Here is a 14,928-nt window from a genome sequence, read left to right as displayed (position 1 = left end):
TGATATTAAGCATATAGAGAGTAGAGACTATACCTTCGGCTCCACTCTACTAACTCTTATATCCTAACATACACCGATCTATATTGTAATACATAGTATAGTGAGGTAACTCACCTGGATAATTACTCCGACGACTATCAGCTATCCAACTGGTGGGTAACGTGTCTAACAAGTATTAACCTATAATACTATAATTTATTAATATCTAAGGCAATCTAGTAATAGAAGCTAGATCTTTCACTAATCCCAATGAATACTTCAAGTTCTATCAAATAAGGAATAATCAGGTAAGATCATATCGGAGGTAGGATCTAGTTGGTATACAAAGTATACTATTTGGAAAATCCACTTTAAACACCTCACTAGATCTAGCCTAGACATTACTCCCATAAGTAGATCAATCGGTATTATCACTTGTAATCACTGATAAATCATATTTATAAATTCATAATAACGACTATGAATATAAATATAAGTTACACTTAAAGTTTAGTAAGTGCAACTTAACTTATAGAGTTTTCTAACAAAAGTTAGGAAAGTCGTGGGCAAAAATTCCACTCCGAAAATTCCTTTTCATCGAACTCCTAGATACCTCAGAGCCTCGCTAAAGTAGTTGGAAACTCGAAAGAATCGGGCTCAGAATGAGGGGAGTTCTCCAGAGAAATTGGAGTGGAACTTATGATGAAATGAGCCAAGTTTGAGTACTATTAATAGGCTTTCATGAGCGAAAAGCACACCGCGCTTTTACATAGGCAGCAAGCATTGAATCTGGTGCTGACACATGTCAGATTCTGGCTGGTTCACATCGCCTATGTCAGGTAAAATCATGAATCTTCGAAAAATCATATTTTTCGCATACGAGCTCCGTTTTCAACATTCTTTATATCCACGCGTAGATATTTCCGATTACTACAACTTTACTTTATATCTCAATAGCTAATTCTTAATCTATTTTAAATTCATATTTTTATAGAGATTACATTGTTAAAGTCCGTGTGAAATCATAACTCCTTCATATGAACTCCGTTCTTAACTGTCTCTATATCAATATATTCATATTTACAATATCTTTAACTCTTGTTTGCATTGACTTGGCTAATAATCAACCGATTTTAATTTCGATTTCTATGTCGCACACTGTTGTACTGTGTGCACCGAAACTTCGAAAAATTATAACTTCCTCATACGGAATCAGATTTAGATGTTCTTTATGTGCACACTTTCGTAATTTTGATTACTACAACTTTGATTTAGGTTACTTAGGCTAAAAAGAAATATACTTCTACTTCGAATTTTATTAACGAACGTTTATATTAAATTCCACTGTAAAATGAAAACGAGGTGTTACATGGGGTGCACTAATTTTATTCGTTAATAAGAAGGATGGATCGCACAGGATGTGCATAGATTATAGGGAGATGAATAAATTGACGGTGAAAAACCGTCATCCACTTTCGAGAATCAAAGATTTATTTGATCTGCTCCTAGGTGCATCTTGGTTTTCCAAGATTGATTTGAGATCGGGGTATCATCAAATGAGGGTCAGGGATGAGGATATTCAGAAGACGGCATTTAGGGCTCTCTATGGCCATTATAAGTTTGTGGTGATTCCATTTAGGCTCACCAACGTGCCGGTGACACTCATGTATCTCATGAACCAGTTGTGCAGGTTGATGTTGGACCGGTCTGTGATTGTGTTTATTGATGATATCTTGGTCTATTCTAAGACTAGGGAGTAGCACAAGGAGCATTTGAAAGAGGTTCTTGATACTCTAAGTATAGAGATGCTTTATGCCAAATTCTCCAAATGTAAGTTTCGGTTATTCAAGGTGTAATTTTTGGGTCACCTCGTCAACCAGAGTGGTATTCCGGTCGACCCGGCTAAGATCGAGCTCATGATGCGGTGGGAGATTCTGAGGTATCCATCTGAGATTCAGAGTTTCCTTGGTTTAGTAGGATACTATCGAAGATTCGTTTAGGATTTCTCCAATACTGTATTTCCTTTGACCTGCTTGACGAAAATGAGTGTCACTTTTATGTGGGGGCCTGAGCAACATGAGGCATTTGAGACTTTAAGGCCGAAGTTGTGTGAGGCACTGGTATTGACCCTCCCCAAGAGTGTTGATGATTTTGTGGTTTACAGTGACCCATCGATTTTGGGTTTAGGTGAAGTGCTCATGTAGAGGGGCCATGTGATCGTGTACACTTCGAGGCAGCTCAAGGCTCATGAGGCAAATTATCTTACCCCCGATGTAACATCCCAAAAATCTAAGTATAAATTTCATTTTTAATTCATTCCAACTACCATCAAATCACATATCAACCACACAAAAGTATGTCATAGTGAATTAGTTATCTGAGTACAATTCCCAAAATCAGAAACATGCGGAAAAACATGGGTGGATGCGTTGCGATCAAACCGGGCCCTTCCATTTCGAACCAAAAGTACCTGAAACATAAACATAACTGTAAGGACATAACTTAGTGATTTCCCTTAAAATACCTCATACCATATATATAAACAGGACCCTCCCAAACTATATACGGGCCCCACCCATAGCATAACGAGCCCCACCCAAATCGTATACTGTCCCCGCCGACCGCATAATGGGCCCCATCCTTAATAATATATATATATATATATATATATATATATATATATATATACATATATATATATATATGTATGTATACATGCAAGAGTCACAAAGACAACGAGCATACACATACATATCAGCAAGTTTCACAAAGACCACTATCATCCTACAAGCATGCTCCAGTGGACCGACATTGGTGCCTTCGACCCACGAGTATAGTGAAGAGACTCACCTCAAACTGAAGATAAATAAATCTCACTCCCGAACTGCTACTACCATGGCTCCTCATACTGAACATTCCAATTAACACTAGTAAGTACTCGAGGTAACAACCCATAAAAGGTCTAGACTACCGTCCAACATGCTAATAAAAGACCATTTTACCCTTCCCTTAGTGGGCCGCTCAACCCATAACCTAATCCCAAAAGACCTAAGGCCCAGCAAGGCCCAAGATACCTAAAGCCCAACAATGGTCCAAAAATGCATAAGGCCCAATAATGGCACAAACGTCCTAAAACCCAAAAAGGGTTACTGGTGAGTACGCTAAGTGTACCACCAGTACGCCCCACGTACTAACTTTCGTTAAAGGGAATCAAGGACTCTGGAACGTACGCTTACGTACGTCCGGCGTACGACCCATATATAAAAAACACCATTAAGCACTTAATGTATTAATTCCAAACGTCCATTTTGCAGATCTGGCTCTTAGTGGATGTCTTAAAAAATAAAGTCACTAACTTGATGCCTTTGCATGGCTCAAAGAGACTCAAACCTTAGATTTAGCATTCCACTTCAATCAAATGATCATTAACTCATGCATGGTTGATCTACAACCATCAAGATGCAAACTTTATGGACTAGGAACCTCATAAACATCAAAAGTAACATCTTATAACTTTTGGAGTAACATTTACTCACAAGAACTCATTCATGGGACCAAAAATATGCCAAAATCTCAACTAGTTCTAGATCTTAGCATAGAATTGTTGGATTAGGTGTCTAAGCCCATAACTATTTTGGTATGTACTTGACCCGATTATGAGCATGGTCCTTTTGGGTTGCCTTCACCATAGCAACTAATAGGATGAATTAAGGAGAAAGAGGATTAATTATGATTTATTAATATATTATGTGAATAATATATTAAAAGAGAAATCATATTGTTTAATTAATATTGATCAACAATTAATTTAGAATTAATTTTGTGGTCAAAAGAGATTAATTAAATAAAGGGGACTGATACTGTAATTATAAAATAGTTACAATGTTGGGCTTAGGATCCATAAGGAAGCAATGGACGAATTCTATATGAGAGTCCATGTAGAAATCGTCCAAGGGGCCTTCTGGAAGGATCTTTGGGCTACTTAAGGACTAAGCAACTGGATTAGGGTTTCCAAGTGGATAACCCTAGAAGCCTCAAATATATAAGGACCCTTAAGGCTCCCAAAAACGTGGCTAAGGATTCTTAGAAGATCTTGGACGCTTTTGTGCCTCTCCTCTATCTCTCTCTCTCTATCTCTCTCTCTCTCTCTCTCTCTCTTGTTCATCATTATTGCTAGTGGTGTTTGTGACTCCATTAGAGGTGCAACACTTAGGGCACTAGGCTTTCAGAATTCAAGATCAAGAAGGTTTGTGATTGTTATTGCTACATAACAATCAAGATAAGATCTAAACCCTAATTTCATATGTTGTATTCGAAATTGGTATGCTAGATTTAGGGTTTACAAGTCTTGGAAGATTATTGCATGTACAATTAGAAAAACTAGATCAAAGCATTAGGGTTTGCATGTACACCATAGGATTGATGTATTGCTCAAAACCCATAAGTGGTATCAGAGCCTAGGGTAGTTTTCTGCTATATGATACAATAGTTAAGTTTTCAAAGCTGGAAAATTGAGTTTTTTGTTTTTGAACCAGACTCACGACATGAGCTCAGTATGACAGCAAGATAATTACTTGTTTTATAAGATAAAGATTAATTATTTGTATTTTGATTTGAATTATCTTGTAAGAAAAAAATTTTGGATTATGTCAAATTATGTGATAATTATTAATTATATGATATTTAATTATTTTTCAAATTTGATCTAAACGATATTTTGAAAAGTTTCAAATTTTGCCCTCAAGTTTTGGATTTTTATAATTTAATTAAAAGATATTAATTTTGAAATAGTAAATTCTAAAACCCTAGTGTTTTGAAAGTTCAAATTACACCCTTATGATTTTATTAAATTAATTAAATGCTTAATTAAAAGAGATAATTAATAAATCCATAATAATATGGTTTAAGATTAATCAAATTAAAAGTTTAATTTATTAATAGATTAAACCACCTAGTATTTTAAAAGTGTAAAATACACCCTTATACTATATATAAAATTAAAAGTATAATATATTATATATGTATAAGTAAAGAGTCAGTCTTACCGTTAGTAGGCCTCATTCACGAAGCTGGTCTCTAAGGGGTGTTTAAGGAAACAGCCTGTAAAATGACCGCCATTGGGTATCCACTCTTACCCACCGCACCCTTGACCAGTGGAGGGTTGTTAGCCGAACGGGTAGGATATGAAACAACCTTCCATTATAAGTATAATGTAATGCAAGTAACTAAACGCCTTTATAAATTCCCAAAATCTTAGTTACTTAGGAAAAATGTGAATTTGGTCCTATTCCATGAAATTGCACATTGCACCTTGTTGGTCGTTAGTGGAGCGTGTGTGGTTAACCGGCACACTAATATGGGACTAATGAAGGATGGCAACGGGTGGCTCATAGATTATCATAAATCAATGGAGCGTGTGTGGTTAACACCCACATTGATTAGGTGATAAACTTCTTCAAGAGTACCAATCTAATTTGCATGGTTATTCACATCTTCTTTGTGATCCTCGGCATCCCAGTCACAAACTTGAAGGGCATAATCGAGATTAAACATGCCATTGAAAATTTCAATGAATCTCAAAAGATCTAGGAATTTCAATTCATTTAAAACCTAATTTTCATTTTCGTTTTTCATGGTGGAAATTGATAAATCGTCATTTACCTACCTTCAAATATTCCGCAACTGGATTATGGCATCCCACTTCCGAGTTGTAGAACATTGTGTTGGGTCCTAGCCTTAATATCTCATTTGGGTGTTTTATTAAGGACTCAATCGACTAACTTGAATTTTCTTCCGTTTTGTAGATATGTGATTCTAACTGTGGTCTTCCCAAATCCCATGGAAAAAGTTTTCCACATGAAGATGATATTCCACGATTCGATAGAGGAACACGAGATCATTCTTCAATTCCTCCACCTCCACCTATTGTTCTCCCTGACCCACATGTTCGAAGGATTGAAAAGTTCAAAGTCACTCAAGCCCTATTGGCAAAAAGACACGAAGATGGAAAGTTTGTGTGTGCACACGTCTTAGAGATGAAGTCACACATTGACAGGTTGAGGATGTTGGGTGTCAATATCTCAAGGAAGTTGGCTGTTGACTGGGTTCTTCAATCACTTCCTGACTCATATAGTGACTTCATTAGAGAGTACTATATGATGGACCACGACGTGACCCTCATTGATCTTACCTATTTGCTTATTGCTGCTGCATCAGCAATGATTTGGCAGACTGGTCAAACAAATTTGTCTGGTAAATCAATGTCCCAACCTTCTATGGAGAATGGCAACATTGGACGTCCAGAAAAGTTTTCTCTGCGCAAGATAAAGGCTAAGTCTAAGATAGTCCCGTGTACCATTCCAGAAGAGTCCATATGTTTTTGCTGCCAAGAAAAGGGGCATTGGATGCGAAACTGCCATGTTTACCTGAGAGATCGCAAGGATGGGAGAGTCAAGATGTATGACTCTGCTTCAGGTAAAATCCACTATCTAACTCTATTAAGTTCATATTTGTAGATCCTTAATACATGATGTGATAAGATTACATTTTGATGTTTTGTAGGATCGAAGAAAAGAAAGGAAACTTAAAGGAAAAGTGAGTTGAGTCTGATCGCGAACAAATGGATTTCGATCGCATGGTTTGATGATCGGATTTTTGAACTGCTACTTAGAGAGTTATGATAGATTGCTTAGGAATATGTAATAGCATAGTTTTCATTTGAATTGCGTTGTAAGGACAAGTTTTTTCCGCGTTTTATAAATAAATAAAATTTTGAGTTTTGTCTTATTTATTTATCCTTGCAATGTTATTTGTGAAAATTGATGTTTGTTTGTTTCTATTATTAGCAATATTGAAATGAATGTGATTCTTAGTTATGTTATTTGTGGTAGTGTCAGAAATTTACCAATTAAGGAAATATTCTCATCGCCCAAGTCTCAATTGGACAGAAACTTGGAATCATACAACTTATATTGTGTGATGAATGAAAACCTTCGTATTTGGGAAATTAAGACCAATTCCTTGTTCACATAAAGATGTGAATCAAGTGAAGGACTGGGAGATCTAGTACAAATTGTTGTGCATTGGGCAAGTCCACCACAAAGAACGATAAGAATATTCGTCATGATTTGCTAAAAGTTTAGTAAATGTGGTTATGATTAAAAGATTAAGTATGATTCTGAATCATTGGAAAAGGTTCAATGAATAACATAACGAATAAGAAGAATCAATTAGGCAGAGAGATAAAAGTTTCTCCAATCTGAAAAAGATGGGAGAGTACTTAAGTATCGTGTTTTATGATTAACTTAGTGATTATGAAACCGTATCACAATTGATCCTCTAAGGACACCTTCGTTCCAAAATCAAGTCTCAGAGTCATACTCCAAGATTGTGTATTGAGTGACATGTCTTAAGTAAGTTTATAACACATCATAAAATGTGGAGTAGAAATGTTTCTTACTCTTGCACATTTGAAATTGGTAAGTTGTGATGTCTTTGGATAAGACAAAGACAAACTAAGACCAATTGTGTGTTGTGTTTTGTCTTGATAAGAATCCGCACTAACTCTTGAATATTTGTTTGTCAAGAAATGTCTCTTGACAAGAGAATCTTATATGTCAAGAGGTCAGTGGGAGTCTTAAAGATATTGAAAAAGGTTCAAGAGTTAATCAAGAGTAAACCTATTTCTAATCGTTGGCACACGACTTGAGGTTTATAACCTATCGTGTTGACATATTTTTGTTTCTATGTCATTCCAGTTAAGTCAGCTATGCATGTGAGTTCTATGAGTTTTCATTATAATGCATAAAGGCAAAGCACTTTATTCAATGAAAGTTCATTGATCTGTGTGGGTGAGTTGCTCAACTACTTGGAAGACATGGTAGGCCCTTGTGCTGCCAGATGGCAAGAATTAAGATTGAACTAGTTCTATCCATATGAGTTGGATTTGTCACAAACATTGTCTTATGATTATGGTCATGACAAATTTACATGGATAGGAACACATACACCATTAAATCTAAGTGTCATAAGGTTTCTCTCCATTTTCATGAAAATGATTGTGAGGAAACACTTTCACTAAGAGGGATTTTAAGAAGATAGCAATTGTGATATTTGCATTCTCAAATTCGATTATGACTACGGCATCCCTCTTCATAGTTCGAATTGTGAGATTTGGCAATTAGTTTAAACATTTATCACTTATTGCTATAAGTGCTGAAATTGTTTAGACACACATGTGAGTTATCTAAGGAAAGGTGTATGAGTTTGAGAAGCTTAGATAAAGTCTTATCAAAGCATCTCGTATCAGAAATATTAACTTTCGTTAAGAAATTCAATAAGTATTGTTTTCTAGAAGTTCAGCTGATTTCTGGATACATGTCACAGCTAGTGGGAGCATAAGTGTTATGCTGATAAAAGATATAATCATCATGTTAGTGGGAGCATGATTATTATTTTAAGTGTTGTAAGTTAGCAATATTAATTATAGAAAACAAAAAGTTTCACTTTGCAAACTTGTAGGGGTTGAAAGCTTGTTTTGCTATAATTAAGGGAGAGAATATTATACTTCATTTCAAATCTAAAAGCTTAGATCGAGAAATTTTAATCAAATTTATTCAAAAGATATATATGGATGTTATATTGAAAAGATTCAACATAAGGGAATTCTATATATGACAATATTATAGCAAGAAACTGGTAAAGTATCACGTTTTTCATGAATCGTGTCCCATACGCTTCTGGTATAGGATCGATTGCATATGCTGTAATATTTGACCGTTCTAAGCTTTCCAAATACCTAGGGCATTAAGAGGGAAAAATGACTAGAACCGGAAATGACTAAAATAATTAAACAACTATCGAGGACAATCTAAGGTTCGCTAAGGGTTGGTCCTTATGGGCAGTTGGAAGTATAGTAACAGATGAACCATATTGACATTATTATGAATAGATAGGACTCTATTTAAAATGAGTTGTCATATGGAAAATATGGAAATGTTTCCATAAATGGGAGTTGGATATCAAGAATCCATGTCTAGATTAGAAATTTTATGCAAGAAGGATGTTCAAAGGAATGTACTTTGAATGCGAGACTTCATATCTATGGAATTGCCTTGTAACAATCTCCAATAGAGCACTTTGTAATATCATTGGAAAAGTCTTGGTGGCTTTGGTGTTGTGACATTACGAAAGGATCGTTGCATAAAATGTTAGAATCTAACATATTCTAATAGTGGAAAGAATTTGGTATTCTTACACTTATGATAAGGATTAGGAGTTGTGAAATGAGTATCGTTGGAAATGTGTTCAATTGATCTATTTCACAAAGTATGGACCATAGGTAAATATAGTGGGCATGCTTGGAGCATGGGACAACTGTTGTTATAATTCAAGTAATAAGTTGATTATCCGAAAAATTATACAATGAATAATGAGTAATTAATATGGTGATTAAATAAAAGGTGTTTTATTTATACTCAAGAGTTAGGGACCATATAGGATTAGTATTATTATTGTGTTTCACTTTGCATGTTTTGACTTCCAGAATAACTAGGTTATTCAAACATCCACAGTCGGTCATACGTTGGAAGTAGGTATGAGGTAAGACTGTCATGAATCCGTCTGTAGATTGTCTAAGGTGTTTAGACATAGCACAAGTTTGTTGCAGAATTCATGAGTGCTCCTGTAATAAGATTAGAGTATTGGATTAAACCCACGCTCACTTGAATCACTTCATGGATTTTATCACGGGTGATTAGTGAGACGATAATATATTATATTCTTGAAACGAAGACATGTGAGTTGTAGTTTGCAAGTCGGTTGCACATTGACGTATGTAAACGCACCAGTAACTTGGTGTTATAAAACATATTGTTGTGTGTGATTTGATGAGTAAGTACAAGCGAGCATTTGAGTCGAAGTTTATCCGTTCCTTTTACTCTAAGAGGGATAAAAGTGATATATGTGGGCCTCTCGATGATTTAGTGATGACACTGAAGCGCTTGGCCAAGCCTGGACTAAGCTGATGTGTTCAATTGTAGTCTGTTGTCAGTCGTCATAAATCGGAAATTAGGAAACAACACATAGACAGAGAAAATGATTATAATCCATGTCTCAGTCTATACGATATCTAGAATGGAGGAATATATGATCCCTTATCTAAAGGACGCGCTACTGATAAGATCAGAGTTGACAGCGGCTTTTAAAAACTACGATTGCTAATCAGGTTCTGAAGTCGTACTTGCAAAATAGTTATTAGACTTATCCAAGTGGGAGACTGTTGGATTAGGTGTCTAAGCCCATAACTATTTTGGTATGTACTTGACCTGATTATGAGCATGGTCCTTTTGGGTTGCCTTCACCATAGCAACTGATAGGATGAATTAAGGAGAAAGAGAATTAATTATGATTTATTTAATATTGATCAAGAATTAATTATATACATATATTAAAAACCCTCGTTCTTACGAACAGTACTGTTTATGGGATTCAGATTTTGTGGACACTCCTTTTTGCTTATTCACATTTTCGTCCATGTATTTGTATAACCGCCTTTGCTGGCCGATCCATATTTTTGCACCATCTTTCTTGATCAATCCAATTTTTACACCGCTGTTGCTTTTCATATCTTTCTCCGAAGTCTTTGGGTTCCTCTTTTACTTTGCCGTTTCCAGATTTTCCGCCTTCCCTTTTCCATTGCGTTCCCGTCAAAGCTTTTTGGGTCTCGATTTTGTCGCTCCATCTGAAAAATTGAGCGTCGATTTCTCAAAGATGTTGCAAGCAACGTGGGGAACAACACTGATTGGAAGCAATATGGCGGTTTCACGAGGAAGACGATGACAACACACGGTCGGAGACACAACTTTTACAATTTCCAAAGATGAGAATAAGGTAATTTATTTTTTTTATCTTATACTCATTCGTTCTTGATTTATCCTTCCCTGTGAATCTTCTGAATCGGTTCTCACCAAATTCACATTTCTTAATCAATCATGATTCCTAAGAAAAGATAATTTCTATGTATTATTTATGAAATTATTGGTTTTAGGGTTTATCATTTGTATAATTGTTGATTTATTTATCATTTGAGATTATCAGAGCAATAAAGTATAGATATTAAAATATTACATAGATGAGTTGTCATATGTACTGATGGAGGCAAAATGGTCCTCCGGTGAATACGTTACAACTAAAAGAAAGAAATTATGATGCTTAATTTTGGAAGCGATGTCATCTCTTTTTTGTTATCTGTTTGATAGTAACATGCTCTTCACAATTATCAATTTCTCTAATTAAGGTACTCAAAGATAACCAAGACCCATATTTCAATAAGATTTTTAACCTTGAAGTACAATATATTGTATTTTCTTTGAATTTGTTAAAGGTTGATACTTTTTATGGCGTTTTACATAGGCTTACTTACACCACTTTGTCTGGTTGTTCAAATCTCAAGCATTTATAGAGGCTTACTTACCTGGTTTGTTTGGAAGGGCTATTCTCAATCAAGTATGTCATCCATGCTACAGATGACCATTTTACCCTTTTGATTATAGTATATATCATGAAAGCACATATTTTTGGCTATGTTTTCAAATGCTATGTAGTAACTTCTTTTGTAATGATTTGGATGATTTACTATTTTGAATTTCTTATCATATATGTTAGATTTTAATAAAGCTTCCGATAATCCAAATGATCTTATGAAATAATTTTTTAGTTGGTGATGATTATTTTGTTAAGCTTGGATATCTAATTAAAATCGTTATGGATTAATATCACTATGAAAGTTTAAACAAACGTCTTGTAATTCAAAAAAAATTACGTTTGTATAGCTTAAACTATGTATTTCTGTTTAGGTTATTGACCGCCATACCTTCATATGTGTATCTTGGCCATTTTGTTTTCCATTTTACTTCATTTTCAACTCCTTCTCTTACTAATGTCTAACTTTTCTTATACAAATGAAGGACTAGATTGCAAACCCAAACCTCCAGGTACGCGAATCTTTTCTTTAAAATGCGGTTTTTTGCTGAGTAATAAATGATGTTTGTCTGGAGTAAATGCCCTTTTACCATTGTCTTTACTAGGGATTTTATAAGTAACTTTGCAAGATCGTTTATAAGTGTGAGTAAATGACCATTTTACACTTCTATTTTAAAAAAATGTTCATTCTTGGTCAATAAATGGCGAAAAATAGGTTTTCTTTTAGCGGTTATATATTGAACACTATGTTTATGTTTTAGACTGAATGGACCATCTAAGTGTGAGTAAATGATCATTTTATACTTCTATTTGCAAGAGCATTTATAAGTAAAGAAAATGCTCACTCTTGGTACCTAAATGGGAAAAAACAGGCTTTTTTTGGTAATTATATGTTCAAAAGTTTGTTTCTTTTTTGTATCGAAAGAACCATCTAAATGTGAGAAAATGGTTGTTTTACCATTTTGTTTACAAGTGCATTTACAGTTAACGTTGAAAGAAAAAATTATTCTTTTGTGCCTAAAGAGGAAAAAGATAGGTTTTCTTTACTCAACTGTATGTTCAAAATGAAAAAAAAAATCATTTTTTCGCAGTTGAATGGAAACCTAGGTGGGAAACAATCAAAAATGCGATATTAAAACATGTTATCTAGCTACAATAAATAAATAAATAAATAAATAAAATCTTTTTTTTCTTATTAGGACAACATACTTTTAGAAGGAAGAAACTTGAATTTATGTGTGTGGCAATTTGCATTTCTTTTTCTAATATGTATTGAACCTATCTATTCCGTAATCAGGCTCAAAGATTGCAACATGATTTTAAAGATCTTTTGGATGAATATGGTGAAGGTGAAATTCAAATTAGTGACTTGCTTGATAAAGTGATGAGAAACACCGTAGAATATGACAAGAGCATGCTTCTCGGGTTTACACCCATGTGAATGCAATGTCAACATTCAACAACACATCTACATCTACATCTTCATCGCCCTAAAATAACCTTAAAACAAAATTTGACTCAAAGTAATTTGCAATTGCAAAGACCTTAACCATTTATATTTCATTCTGAGTGTAGGAAGCATGGAACACAAACTACCTCTACATTGGCTGTTAAAGCAATTGGTAAAGTATAATTTTTGAAAGGTATGGAAAGAGCACACAGAAACATAAATAATTAGAAAATGAAGTGAAGGTCATTTGTAAGAAAGATTGGATTTTAAGAATATTGTATTATGTACTTGATCAAATTTGTATTTAGTATGTGCATACTGCCACTACTTGGATCTACCAATTAGGTTATATTTCTTTGTCTGTTGAAAACAAAACGTCATGGGGCATAGCCCAGGTTTACCTCCTAGTTTAGAATTAATTTTGTGGTCAAAAGAGATTAATTAAATAAAGGGGACTGATACTGTAATTATAAAATAGTTACAATGTTGGGCTTAAGATCCATAAGGAAGCAATGGACGAATTCTATATGAGAATCCATATAGAAATCGTCCAAGGGGCCTTCTGGAAGGATCTTTGGGCTGTTTAAGGACTAAGCAATTGGATTAGGGTTTCCAAGTGGATAACCCTAGAAGTCTCAACTATATAAGGACCCTTAAGGCTCCTAAAAATGTGGCTAAGCATTCTTAGAATATCTTGGACGTTTTTGTGCCTCTCCTCTCTCTCTCTCTCTCTCTCTCTCTTGTTCATCATTATTGCTAGTGTTGTTTGTTGTTAGGTTATGAGCATTCTAACACTCTTAAGTGTGCATGCAACCCTAAATACCTTGGATCTATGTTTTCTCTATTATACATGCAAATATGAATATTCCAAGGTATTACCCTATCTAACATACAATCTTTGATACTTGGGTAATAAAAACAAGTTTGAAGACATACTTTTTTATGTAGCTTGATTCCTTGATGCTTAAGAGCCGAGTGCCCCAAGTGTGACACCTCAAATGGTTCACACAACATCAAATACACTTAGAATAACTTAGAGAGAAATGAACCACTTCATGAAATCGGCTAGCCCTCACCATACACACATAGTTCTCTTTTGGTCCCGATTTTGACAAGAATAAGATGCTTATAGTGTGTCACAATTAGGGTTACACCATGTAAACCCTAATTGTCATGGCCTTTCATTTCCATGATCCATGGGTACAAAAAACACCATGCAACATCCTATGGGTTTTAGCCCAACTTGATAATCCATGGAGCATTAGCCCACTATACAAGTATGGATGATTTACACAATCAACCCATATATTTAATTAGTCTTCTTTTGATCACTTAATTAATTCAAAATTAATTCTTGATCAATACTAATTAAATAATCTTATTAATATATTAGAACTTATAATATATTAGTAAACCTTAAGTGTTATTTATCTCATTTTAGTCTATCCAAATGCATGATGCCATGCAACCCCAATGGACCATGCCAATCGGGTCAAGTACATACCAAATGTAGTTATGGACTTAGACACTAATCCAACAGTCTCCCACTTGGATAAGTCTAAAACTATTATTGAGTATGACTTCAAAAACTGACTGGCAATCGTAGCTCTTTAAGCCGCTGTCGAACTCTGATGTTGTAACTGAACTCTGATCTCGTCAATGACTTGTCCATTAGATAAGGGATCATATATTCCTCCATTCTAGATATCATATAGACTGAGACATGGATTATAAATGATTCTCTCTGTCCATTTGTTGTTTCCCGATTTCCGATTCATGATGACTGACTGATTGAACAAATCAAATCAGTCCTGGCTTGGCCAAGCACTCACATGTGTCATCGTTAAATCATCGAGGGCCCCACAGATATCGCTTTTATCTCGAAGGTAAAAGGAATGGATAAACTTCGACTCATATGGCTGGTTCTACTACTTGTTGAATCATACACAAAGGCACGTTTTATAACATCGAGTTACCAATGCGTTTTCGCGCAATCAATGTACAACCAACTCATAGTA

At 34.8% G+C, this 14,928-nt stretch overlaps 1 long non-coding RNA gene across 1 annotated transcript; it reads left to right on the top strand.

The window, feature by feature from the left end:
• Positions 1-10,470: 10,470 nt before the first annotated feature.
• Positions 10,471-13,237, top strand: LOC145136363 (uncharacterized). Its single transcript, XR_013720413.1, has 3 exons — positions 10,471-10,869; positions 11,946-11,972; positions 12,758-13,237. It is a non-coding gene; the product is annotated as an uncharacterized LOC145136363 (long non-coding RNA).
• The last annotated feature ends 1,691 nt before the right edge of the window (positions 13,238-14,928 follow it).

This window comes from Lactuca virosa, chromosome 9, assembly GCF_052849685.1.
Source record: "Lactuca virosa cultivar CGN04683 chromosome 9, Lactuca_virosa_CGN04683_v6, whole genome shotgun sequence".
In the NCBI taxonomy this organism is placed as follows: Eukaryota; Viridiplantae; Streptophyta; class Magnoliopsida; order Asterales; family Asteraceae; genus Lactuca; species Lactuca virosa.
This window is presented reverse-complemented; position numbering and strand designations above follow the sequence as displayed.